Raw genomic sequence first — 12,030 nt, 5'->3', positions numbered from 1 at the left:
ACCATTTCAAGTTGAAGTATCGTAGGATAGTCTAGCCAAGAGTCAAAGCTGGCTTGCTGCAATAACTCCACCAACCCTTCTTGATACTATGCATGTATGTAGGATCTGATGTAAGTCTTGCTGAGTACCTTTGTACTCATGTTGCTATAATCTACATTTTTACAGAAGACGCTGCAACCCCTTCTGATGGGTTCTATGTAGACGTTGACATCAACGAGTAGGCTAAAGACCCAGGTGGTGACCCTGAGCTTGTGGAGGGCCACGTAGTATAGCTAGGCTTTCCAAGCCTCTTTTATTTTACTAGTTGTCTGTACCCAGACAAGTTATTTCCGCTGCTGGTTTGTATGACTGTATGACTTGTATGTGGGGTCGTGAGACCCGTATCTTTGTGTATGTTATGTATGGCTCACTGAGCCTTAAATAAAGTACTTGTGTCATAGAGTCATGTTGTGATGCTTCGTTGTATTGCACATATCGAGCATATTGTGTGTATGATTGAAATGCTTGGTATGTGTGGGATCTGACTATCTAGTTGTTTATCTTTAGTAGCCTCTCTTACCGGGAAATGTCTCCTAGTGTTACCGCTGAGCCATGGTAGCTTGCTACTGCTTTGGAACACTTAGGCTAGCCGGCATGTGTCCTTCTTCGTTCCTGTGTCTGTCCCTTCGGGGAAATGTCACGCTTTGAGTACCGGAGTCCTGTTAGCCCGCTACAGCCCGGTTTACCGGAGTCCTGCTAGCCCAGTGCTACAGCCCGGACCCACTTGCTGATGACCGACACGTTCGAAGCTGGGTCATGGATGCCTGTCCCTGTAAGTCTGTGCCACTTTGGGTTTACGACTAGTCATGTCAGCCCGGGCTCTTTATCATATGGATGCTAGCGACACTATCATATACGTGAGCCAAAAGGCGCAAACGGTCCCGGGAAAAGGTAAGACGACACCCGTGGGGATACCGTGCGTGAGGCCGCAAGGTGATATGAGGTGTTACCAGCTAGATCGATGTGACATCGAGTCGGGGTCCTGACAGTTTATTCAATTACAGTCCCACATGTCAGTGAAATTGCAAGACAACGCGTGTCCCCTCAGGTGAGTGGCGTGCGAGCCGGACTGTCGGGGGTGCGACACGTACGAGTCGTAAGTGTGCCGCCTTTTCCTTTATAACTTGCGAAGCGTAACATTTTCACACAATCGATCGATATAAATCTAGAACAAAATGACGAGGGAGGTGCTTTCCCGCTCGTTAGGCGGGCTAGTTTGAGTGATATGACGTGCTACAGTGCCGTCCACTTGCTCCATTTTTATGTAAGCAAGAGTTTAGACTCTTACGCGAGAGGAGTGCGAAACACCGCGGATCTGATTTTGATCGAGGGATAACTGTTCCCTGCCAAAGAATGGAGCACTGTTAGCGATTATAGCATGATAGTTAGGGCATCTCCAGCGCTGGCCCAGAAATTTACATCGGCATTTGTCTGAGGACACTGATGGATGCCATCCGATGCTGCCGCATACCTTTCGACAACTATATGAACTAACCGGACGAAATTCATGCAAACAAAGAAAATTTCAAATTAATCGGATGAAATTCATTACATTTCGAAAAAATTTCCTACAAACTGGACGAAATTCATTACATATTTTGCACAAACCATACTAAAGCCTACTGTAAACATAATCTAAACGAACGCCAGCGCCCGACCACCATGTCCGGCCATGAACCCGAGAAAGCTGGCCATTGCCTTTGCCTCCTCCTCATCCACCTCGATAACCTCCTCCTCCGGAGCACAAGGTTCTGAAGATTTGTGCCTCCACTTCGCCATCAAGCGGCTAATCGGCCACCTATGTTTACCCCACCAAGCTTGGGGTCAATTGAGTGGAGTAGCGGTGGCCTTACTGGGACCAGAGCGGCGGCGACCTACTCTGTACTACTCTTCCTCATTGCTGGCTGCGCCCGCGCACGCGCGCCGGCTTCATGGTCGTGGCGGCGGAGGGCGGTCGGGGGATTGCCGGTGATCTCCTTTGTTTGCTCCTGCGACAGTACGTTGAAGAGAGCTTTGGAGCGCGCCCGGAGTGGAGCCGCCGATGTCCCTCGTCTGCTCCTGCGACAGTACGTCCAAGAGAGCTTCGGAGCGCCAGGAGGCCATGGTTGGAGTGGTGCCGACAGAAGGAAGGGACCGGAGGAGAATAAGTGTGGGTCTTTGGCTATGGCTGGGAGCTGGAGCTCAAGTTAATATAGAGGGGGGATGGAAATGAGCTGCGGCAGACTGATGGACAACTGGCGCCAGAGTAGGTTCGTCGGGCGTGAGTGCGTACGCTGCTTCAGTGACTTTACTGCAGATGCGTTGGGTTGCTGACATGTGGGCCTAACGGGCATCTAGCCCGCATGTCAATGACACACCAATTGCACCTGCAGTTAACTCTGGTGAATGCGGCATTGATGTTCTGGAGAGACGGTGACCGTTTCAGGCGGGAAGCGCGCACTAGTGATGGAAGGGGTTCTGGTAGGCCAGGGCGGTCAGACGCTGGCGTGGTGGTAAAGTGTGAACTCATGGATGACGAGCCTTTGAAGCATATGCAACGTATTGACAACCGCTCTTGTCGCCAGCTAGCCTAACTTACGAATAATGGACGAATCAATCAGACACACACTCGTGTGCAGTGGCACTAAGATCGGTCGCTCACGATAGTACATACTCCGTACCATAGTACCCTCTCTAACTAGGCTGTTTTATAGATTGTCATTGTGATGGACGATATACATGAGCAAGGCGCTCCGAGTATGAACGTTGGTGTTGAGCCAGGTGAATACATGCTCGGCGTTCGCGTAGGCCTCCATCAAACATCTAAACAGTAATGTCAGGCACTGCCGGGGCGCGCAGGTGATGGGCCCGCTGTTTGCGTTGCGCCATGAGCAGGACTTTGATTTAGAGGGCGACGTGCATGCATTAGCATGCTTTGACAGCGTGAGCGTGAGTGTCTGATGCGAAGTATTTCATTTTCATTTGGCTTGCGAGGGTGCATTGCAGCGACGAGTCCATGGTTTGATTCCCCGCATACGCATAATTTTGGTTTTTACAGTATTTATTTCTCCATTGACAGGTAGGCCCGCGTAGATAGATAAAGAACACGAGCTGATGAGGTGCTATACGCTGAGCCAATGACCGTATAATCACTATATCTCGTATACAATGATCAAAGTGAGCTATCAAGACAAGTTTGATGACCGCCAATGCATATTACTAGGTAATAAATGACCAGGATTGAAGGGGAATCCAAATTTCCTTCGGCTTCTCTCCTTGAGCTCTTGACAAACCAATGCACTGTACGGTTGTCCAGCCACTCCACCCCAGAGCTCTCACCAAGCGTCGTTCATGCCACCGCGCCGCACACTAACCGGTAAGGCAGCGATGGCATCCCGCTGCGCTGAGTTCCTCGCCGCCCACGACCACACACAAAATGGTAGGGAAGCGATGGCATCCCGTCGTGCCGAGTTCATTGCTGCTCGCGACCTCACACCTATGTGGGAGGAATTTGAAGATGCTAAGGCTGAATGGGCGGTACAGCAAGAGGTGGCCAAAGTCGCATAGAGGGAGTGTAAAAGTCAAAAAGCACTCAAGAAAAGAGAGGCCCGCCGCCGCAAGAAAGAAGAGGACACACGCGCTATTGCGGAGAGGTTGGCGGAGATCCAAGCACGGTGGGGTGTCACCGACATAGCCAGGAAGGAGAACGACGGCGTCTGGCCAGCATGTGAGAAGTAGTAGTACTAGTAGTTAGTGTGTGTGTGTGTGTGTCTGAGTACGAGCATGTACCAGTACTACTAGTTACTGCTGTAGATTTAGAGCAAATTACCAGTACATTAGCCTAGACTAAATGGAAAAATTCCTATCCTATCCATCATATGACATCTCTTTCTCTATAAGAATTGTGATGCATGTCATCTCACTTCCTATGATTTTCATATTCCTATAAAATTCCTATCCTATGAACGAAAGGAGGCCTCTGTTGGAGTAACTACTGTAGCTAGCAGTACTGTTGGTAAAGTAGTTTTCTTCAAGAAGCGTAATTCAACGAAGTCATGATGGTTCCATCGTCCGAGCAACTTCAAAGTGGGAAGTGGGCATGTGATTTGATGGCTCATTAGTCATTGTTACTACGGCACGACGACCGGGGTGACTCTCCCTTGGAGTTTTGCGTGCATGGAAAGTGGACTAGGGTGGTCGACGTCCCACATGTTGGCGAACGGAAGTATTCTTTCCGATATTGAGGAGCAAGGAAACCGCGTGGTATAGTATCACTACTGATTGGTTCTCAAAAAATAGTATCACTGCTGATTTATAATTATTTTTTATTTCTGATGAATGCTAGCGTTTCAACTCTTACGACGAAGAGTGCCAAACATGACACGTGCTAGATGTCCCACACGTCAGCGAAAGGAGTGGGACATGAACAACATGGTAGAGCCCAGCGCAAAAAAACAGCATGGTAGAGCGTCTCCACTTCTTCCACTTTTTGATCGGAGACCACACATAGTAGTATTTAGTGGTATGAACGATACAAAGTGCGGCCTGGAGAGAAAGACACGTCTAGTTGGAAGGTCTCGGGGCATACACATAAACAAATATAAAAGTTAATATGTGCCTCCAACTAATATAGTAGTAGTAGAGTACTTAGGCACGTACTCCATAACATAACCATGCATTGCACATACAACATTTAGTGGTAGTACGTAGTAAGAGACAAATGCTGCCCAAGAGTTCCCTTCTCGACCCACTTTTGGGTGTTTGGTAGAGTGTATGGAGGGTGCATGAGTCCACACTAGTTTAGCACAAATACACTAGAAGCATGCATGAAGAGGGGTGTTGAGTTGAGCATGCATGAAGAGGGGACAACTATGCTGAGTCGAGAATGCAACAAAACACACCCTATATGCCACGCATGTTTATACCATTTGTGCCTTTCTACTTCACTTACTGCGCTACATTACCCAGGTTCGTACATCCACTCCTGGGTACATATCCGTCTCATAGTTCCAGTCCCCCGTGATCTTCATATAGATGGAATGATCCTTGCATAACACGTGCACCTTGATGCTAGATGTCTCGCGTGTTGGCAAAAGGATGAACAAACCTCACGTAAAAGAATACAGTGGAAGAACATAGATTCCCGACGACCGAGAAGGTGCAAGGAACCTCGTGGTGGAGCGTCTGCACTCATAATATTTAATATTATTCAGCGATATAAAATCAACCAATCATCTCCACGGTGGACTGGAAGAGTACGAAACACGTCATCCCAGTGTAGTTACATCATACTAGTACATGGCTAACCCATGCTATCACCATATTTCTTGGCTTCCGTGCGACACCTATCTCTAGTAATCCAGCAGTCTGTATCGCTTCTCCCTCCTCGTCTCTCTCAAAGTGCGGCGGGCTGCCGTTTTTGCCGTTTATTGAGGTCGGTTAACTCATCACATGTTAGCGACATGCCAAGAGCATTCTAAAAAAATTCCTTTCACGTTCCTTTTTCAAAAAGAAAAAAACCATTTCACGTATGAATTTGACTGTATGCTTTGAGCAACTTGCATGTCCTATACTGCTCCTGTTTGATACTCTAACTTAGCTAGAGGTTAGACTAACTCATGACTAACCCTGAACTAACTATAGCCAAAGAGGTGTTTGGGTGACAGTGTTAGATAGACAATAAATGCACTTGATGGAGAGAGAAAAGTTATTTTTCAGTGGTCCCAATGAGAACTATCTCCAGTTAGCACCTCTTGGGTGGGATAGTTTTTTTTGGTGGGTTTGGTGCAACTTGCTCCAATTTAAACCCTCATGCTTGGATACTTTAGGGCTATTTGAGACCCAACTAGCTCAAACTAACTCTAACCCGATGGATCCAAACAGGTCCTATGGCCAGTATCGACGCGGAGCAGTCGCGTGCACCGGGAAGCGGCGCTCTCTCGGCCGTCGCGCCACTTCAAGGCCGGCGCCAGTGAGAGGTCGCCTCCGCTCTAGCCGGGTATTAATGCGGCACTAACGCTCCAGTGTGACGCTTACCATTTCACGCGGGAAGCGCGCGCTGGCAAGGGAGTATAGATTTTGAATCGTTTCAGGTGTAGTACTGGTAGTTTGCAAAACTACTCAATTATTGCACTCAGTTTCCTAAGAAATTGTGGTAAAAACTGTTACTCCACAGCCTGGTTCCCTTCTCCTTCCTCTTCCACCACCCGCACACGTCCGCGGGAAGCGACCGATCAACCATTATATAGGAGTACAAGTACAAAAAGATGCATGCATGACCACTAAAACTTCCGTATTAAAGCGCCGCTCCGGCGGGAGTATGGCGTATGTTGTTACCTTAGGCCGGGCCATGGCTATCAGGCGATGGAGACCAAAGAAGAGGCGGCAGAAGGGGAATGAATGCAGCTACTGTTTGGGTTCGCCGTCTAGCTTAAATAAATGCGCAGCATCACGTGTACCCGCGGGTGCACAAATTGTAACATACGTGTCTGCTTCAGTGGGCGTCACATAATTAGTGTGTGTATGTGAGAGAGATTCTGAGAAACAGAGTGCGTGTGTGCGACTCTACTCTTCGGACATGTACTCAACCTTTTGCATCGGGATATAAGTATAATGGTATTTACTTTAGCTAGTGATTTACGTGGCCATGTTAACGTGGTTGTGTAAAAAAAATGTCACTTCCTGCTCGTGATTTGCGTTATATAATTACAAGCAAGATGCTCATGCATTGCACGGAACATCAATATGCATTTTTTTACAAAACACCTGTTGTAATTGACCCATGCAGGAGTAATCCCATGTGTGAAAACTAATGATATCTCAAGAATTTTATCGGAAAACTGGTATCTCGAGAATGTCATCAAAAAAATGAAAGATGAGAGATAAGGTGAGGAGGAGTGGAGCGTGGTGGTGACCGGTGGTCGGAATAGGCGGAGGCATGGGGATGGACGGCGCCAGCAGGCGGCAGCGGCCACCATGCTAGATTGTTCCAGAGACTTTCTTTTTTAATTACTAAGCAATGAGGTTGTGGGATATAAGGACGTGGAGAGAGGTGCGGGTATCTTTTTGTAAAATTATCATAGTTTGCTTTCTATCCGTCAGATATAGATCAGACGGTCTATATTACAAGATGGCAGGCACACCATCATCGCCAACTTGTTTTTTTATAATGGTACAGATGATAAGTTTGCTGACTACTACAGTAAAGTGGAATGTGTCCATGTTATACAAGTAAATTAAGGTGATTATTTATCATACGGGTAAGGTTGGATGAAGGGTGGTAGGAACAAATGCTCCGCCTAGAGCATGTGTGTGTGAGATGGAGTCTTAGTGTGTGTGTGTGTGGGGTGTGTGTGTGTGTGTGTCAGAGAGAGAGAGAGAGAGAGATGGAGTCTTAGTGCGTGTGTGTGTGTGGGGTGTGTGTGTGTGTCAGAGAGAGAGAGAGAGAGAGAGAGAGAGAGAGATGGAGTCTTAGTGTGTGTGTGTCACGCCCAAGATGCGACCCTATCCTAAAGGAACTCGAAGGGCCCACCAAGGATAGAAGCGCATCTTAAAGACGCTTTTGCAAGGTGGATATCATTACATCAACATTACATAATAGATAGGGATACATACATAAGGCATACAATGCCAGACGAATACAACATCATCTTACAGAAGAGCACCATCCGACTATGGATGAAACACAAACAGAAACTCAAACGACATCCACCCTGCTAGCCCAGGCTGCCGACCTGGAACCTATCCCCTGATCGAAGAAGAAGCAGAAGAAGAACTCCATAACAAGTAAACATCGCTCTCGCGTCAGGATCATCGCATAACTTGTACCTGCAACTATTGTTGTAGTAATCTGTGAGACACAACAACTCAGCAATCCCATTACCATGGGTATCAAGACTCGCAAAGCTTAAAGGGAAAGGAAGGGGTAAAGTGGTGAGGTTGCAGCAGCGACTAAGCATGATATGGTGGCTAACAAACACAAATAAGAGCGATAAGAGAGCAAGCGGAACGGTCGTGAAGCTAGCAATGATCAAGAGGTGATAATGAACTCCTACTTACGTCAAACATAACCCAAAACCGTGTTCACTTCCTGGACTCCACCGAAAAGAGACCATGCCAGCTACACACGCGGTTGATGCGTTTTAATTAAGTCAAGTGTCAAGTTCTCTACAACCGGACATTAACAAATTCCCATCTGCCACATAACCGCGGGCACGGCTTTCGAAAGATAATACCCTGCAGGGGTGTCCCAACTTAGCCCATGATAAGCTCTCGTGGTCAATGAAGGATATTCCTTCTCCCAGGAAGACCTGACCAGACTCGGAATCCCGGTTACAAGACATTTCGACAATGGTAAAACAAGACCAGCAAAGCCGCCCGATGTGCCAACAAATCCTGATAGGAGCTGCACATATCTCGTTCTCAGGGCACATTGGATGAACACTACGTACAACTAAAACCAGACCTCAAGTTTCCCCGAGGTGGCGCTGCAAGTGGCTCTAGTTCGAACCAACACTCGAAGGAACACTGGCCCGGGGGGGGTTAAATAAAGATGACCCTCGGGCTCTGGAAACCCAAGGGAAAAGGGCTAGGTGAGGAAAATGGTAAAACCAAGGTTGGGCCTTGCTGGAGGAGTTTTATTCAAAGCGAACTGTCAAGGGGATCCCATAAATCACCCAACCGCGTAAGGAACGCAAAATCCGGGAACATAACACCGGTATGACGGAAACTAGGGCGGCAAGAGTGGAACAAAACACCAAGCATAAGGCCGAGTCTTCCACCCTTTACCAAGTATATAGATGCATTAATTAAATAAGAGATATTGTGATATCCCAACATAATCCTGTCCATCATGGAGCAATCTTCAACTTCACCTGCAACTAACAATGCTATAAGAGGGGCTGAGCAAAAGCGGTAACATAGCCAAACAATGGTTTGCTAGGAAGGGTGAAAAGGTTAGAGGCTGACATGGTAATATGGGAGGCATGGTAAACAAGTGATAGGTAGCGCAGCATAGCGATAGAACAGAGCAACTAGCAAGCAAAGATATAAGTGATATCGAGGGTAATAGTCATCTTGCCTGAGATCCCGCTAGGAAGAAGAACGAGTCCATGAAGAATACAAACGGACGTAATCGAACGAATCCTCACAACTCCGGAACGAAACCGAAGCTAACGACAGAAGCAAACCTGAAAGAAGCAAGCAACATGGTAAACACACAAGCATAAACATGGCATGATGCACAATCAAGTATGATGCATGTCCGGTTTAAAAAGGCATGGCAAGGAAAAGTACACGAACAATACTACAAGTTAAGTGGAGCTCAATATGCAACTCGTTGCATATTGATGAAACACCACAATCAATCATTTAGTTCGCTCTTGTTTATGCTAGTCATCAATATTAAATGTTGTTAAACATGGCAAGGGGTGAATCATAATTAAACTACCTATCTAGGCAAGTTTAAGTTAGGCCGGAAACAAGAAACAACAATTCCGGTAAATCCCCACATGTCAATTAGAAATATATCGCAAACAACAATTTTAAACATTTTAATTGTTGTTATCATGATGCGGATGACATATGCAAGTTTTATGAATTTTTTTTGAAAACGTTGACATGAGCATGTTATGAAGCATTTGTCACGGTGGCGGAACAAAGGGGTGCCATGGAAACTACAACGGAAATGGTGCCACGGCAACATTCCGATGATCCAACAACGAGTGCCTCCAACATTCAACGGGTCCCAAGGGGAGTTCCGTTTGCAATTATTTTGATTTAGTTTGCATAAAGCATGGGACTGGGCATCCCGGTGACCAGCCATTTTTCTCGTGAATGAGGAGCGGAGTCCACTCCTCTTGAGAATAATTGCCCACTACTAGGGAAAAGGCTAGCAGCAGCGCGGGTTTTAGGTGTATTAGTAGCGCGGGGTGGGGCACTACTTATAAGGTGCTACAGCTAACATATAGCAGTAGCGCGTGGTCACCGGCGCTACATATTGCAGCAACGCGCTACTGCTATAGAGGCGCTGCTGCTAACTTCTATACACTCGCTACTGCTAATTTAACAGGTTTTTTGTTTTTTTGGGGCATATTTGTTTTGTATTTGAACAGGCTTTATAGAAGAATCTTTAGCGCATAGAAATGTCATCATGATATCCGGCAAAACATAGGCCACTCAGCATCATTCCCTGGAAACAACAAAGCCACTTGGGCACAATCGAACAACTTCAGTGAAAAGATATAACATGAGCAAACACTATTGAGGAATTTGCATATAACATGGCCACTTCAATGAAAAGATATAATCAACAATAATGGAATATTCAAATGAACATCAATGACATATAGCTACTGTTCTGTTTCACCAAGTTTTTGAAAAGAAAAACAATTCTGTTTTTTGTTTATAGCTAAATGCCATAGCTACTGTTTTTTATTTATAGCTAAATACTTTTGTTTTTTGTCTAAAGCTAAAAGTCTAGGAACTACATTTTCTCTAACCCTTTTGACCTCACCAAAATTTCCACAACAAGACCTTAGTACCTACACCCAATTTCTTCAAAAATATTCAGGTCCATAGTCCAAATAATTCAAATTTCATTTGAATGAAAGTTGGAACAAATTCAGGTCCGTAGTCAAAATATTTTTTTATAGCTAAGTGTTTTTTGTTTATACCCTCTGTTAATTTAAATCTAAATGCTACTATTATTTATATACCCTCTATTAGTTTAAAGCTAAATGGAATTACTGTTTAGGAATTTTCATAAAAATTTCCCTAGCTAATTTCCTAACAAAATAGCAAATCATTTTTCCTAAATGTTATAAAATGCCTACTGCCCTAAAAAATCTAGGTTTCATATGAACACCGAGCGTTCATATGAACATCAACACAGTATCAACACATATATATAATTTCCCTAGCAGAGAGAAATAGGAGGGTAGGGACAGGAGAGGCATAGCCTTACGATTGGCGGCGAGGGCAGGCTCTGGCTTGGGCAGCGGCGGTGAGGTCGAGGACGGCAGCGGCTTGCTCGAGGGAGGCGACAGTGAGGCCGACGATGGCCTCGGGCGGCGGCTGTGAGGTCGAGGGGGCGGCCTCGGGCGGCGGCGGTGTGGTCGAAGGCGGTGGGCGGCGGCGGTGTGGTCGAAGGCGGCCTCGGGCGATGGCGGTGTGGTCGAAGGCGCGTGGTAGGGGAACGGCGGCAATGGAGCAGTTGGGGGACAGGGGGGAGTAGAGAGGGGGGAAAAGGACTCAGCGAAATTTTGAGCCAGGGCCGCCGCGATTTGAGTCAAACTAGCAGCAGCGCGTTTTGATGAAACGCGCTATAGCTAAGATAGCTATAGCGTGTTTCATCAAAACACGCTGCAGCTAACCCTTTCTATTTTCTTTCTCTTTTTCTTTTGTTTTCTTTACATTTTCTTTCTTTCATTTCTCCTTTTTCTATTTCTTTCATTTTCATTTACTTTTCTACTTATTTTTCTATTCATTTTCTTTTACATAGTAGTAGCGCTGTAAAGAAGAAACGCGCTGCTACAATGTTTTTAGCAGTAGCGTGCTTCTGGGAGAAGCGCTGCTACTATTCCTAGCCTACCGGCACCAGTGAGAGAATTTTAGTAGTAGCGCTTTTCTGTGGAGATGCGCTACTACTAAAATAATGATTGTAGCATGGTTTTGCAACAAGCGCTACTACTAAGTAGCTCTAGCGCCGAGTTTTGACCAACGCTACTGCTATACCTCTGTGTATAGCGTTTTCCCTAGTAGTGGCCTAACATGGAAGATAAGGGCAACCCTAGTTGAAACATGAGCTGCTTGAGTATACAAAACAGAATTTCATTTGAAGGTTTGGAGTTTGGCACATACGAATTTACTTGGAACGGTAGGTAAATACCGCATATAGGAAGGTATAATGGACTCATATGGAATAACTTTGGGGTTTAAGGAGTTTGGATGCATAAGCAGTATTCCCGCTTAGTACAGGTGAAGGCTAGCAAAAGACTGGGAAGTGACCAACTG

Source organism: Triticum aestivum, chromosome 5B (genome assembly GCF_018294505.1).
Source record: "Triticum aestivum cultivar Chinese Spring chromosome 5B, IWGSC CS RefSeq v2.1, whole genome shotgun sequence".
Taxonomy (NCBI): Eukaryota; Viridiplantae; Streptophyta; class Magnoliopsida; order Poales; family Poaceae; genus Triticum; species Triticum aestivum.
Note: the sequence above shows the minus strand (reverse complement) of the source record.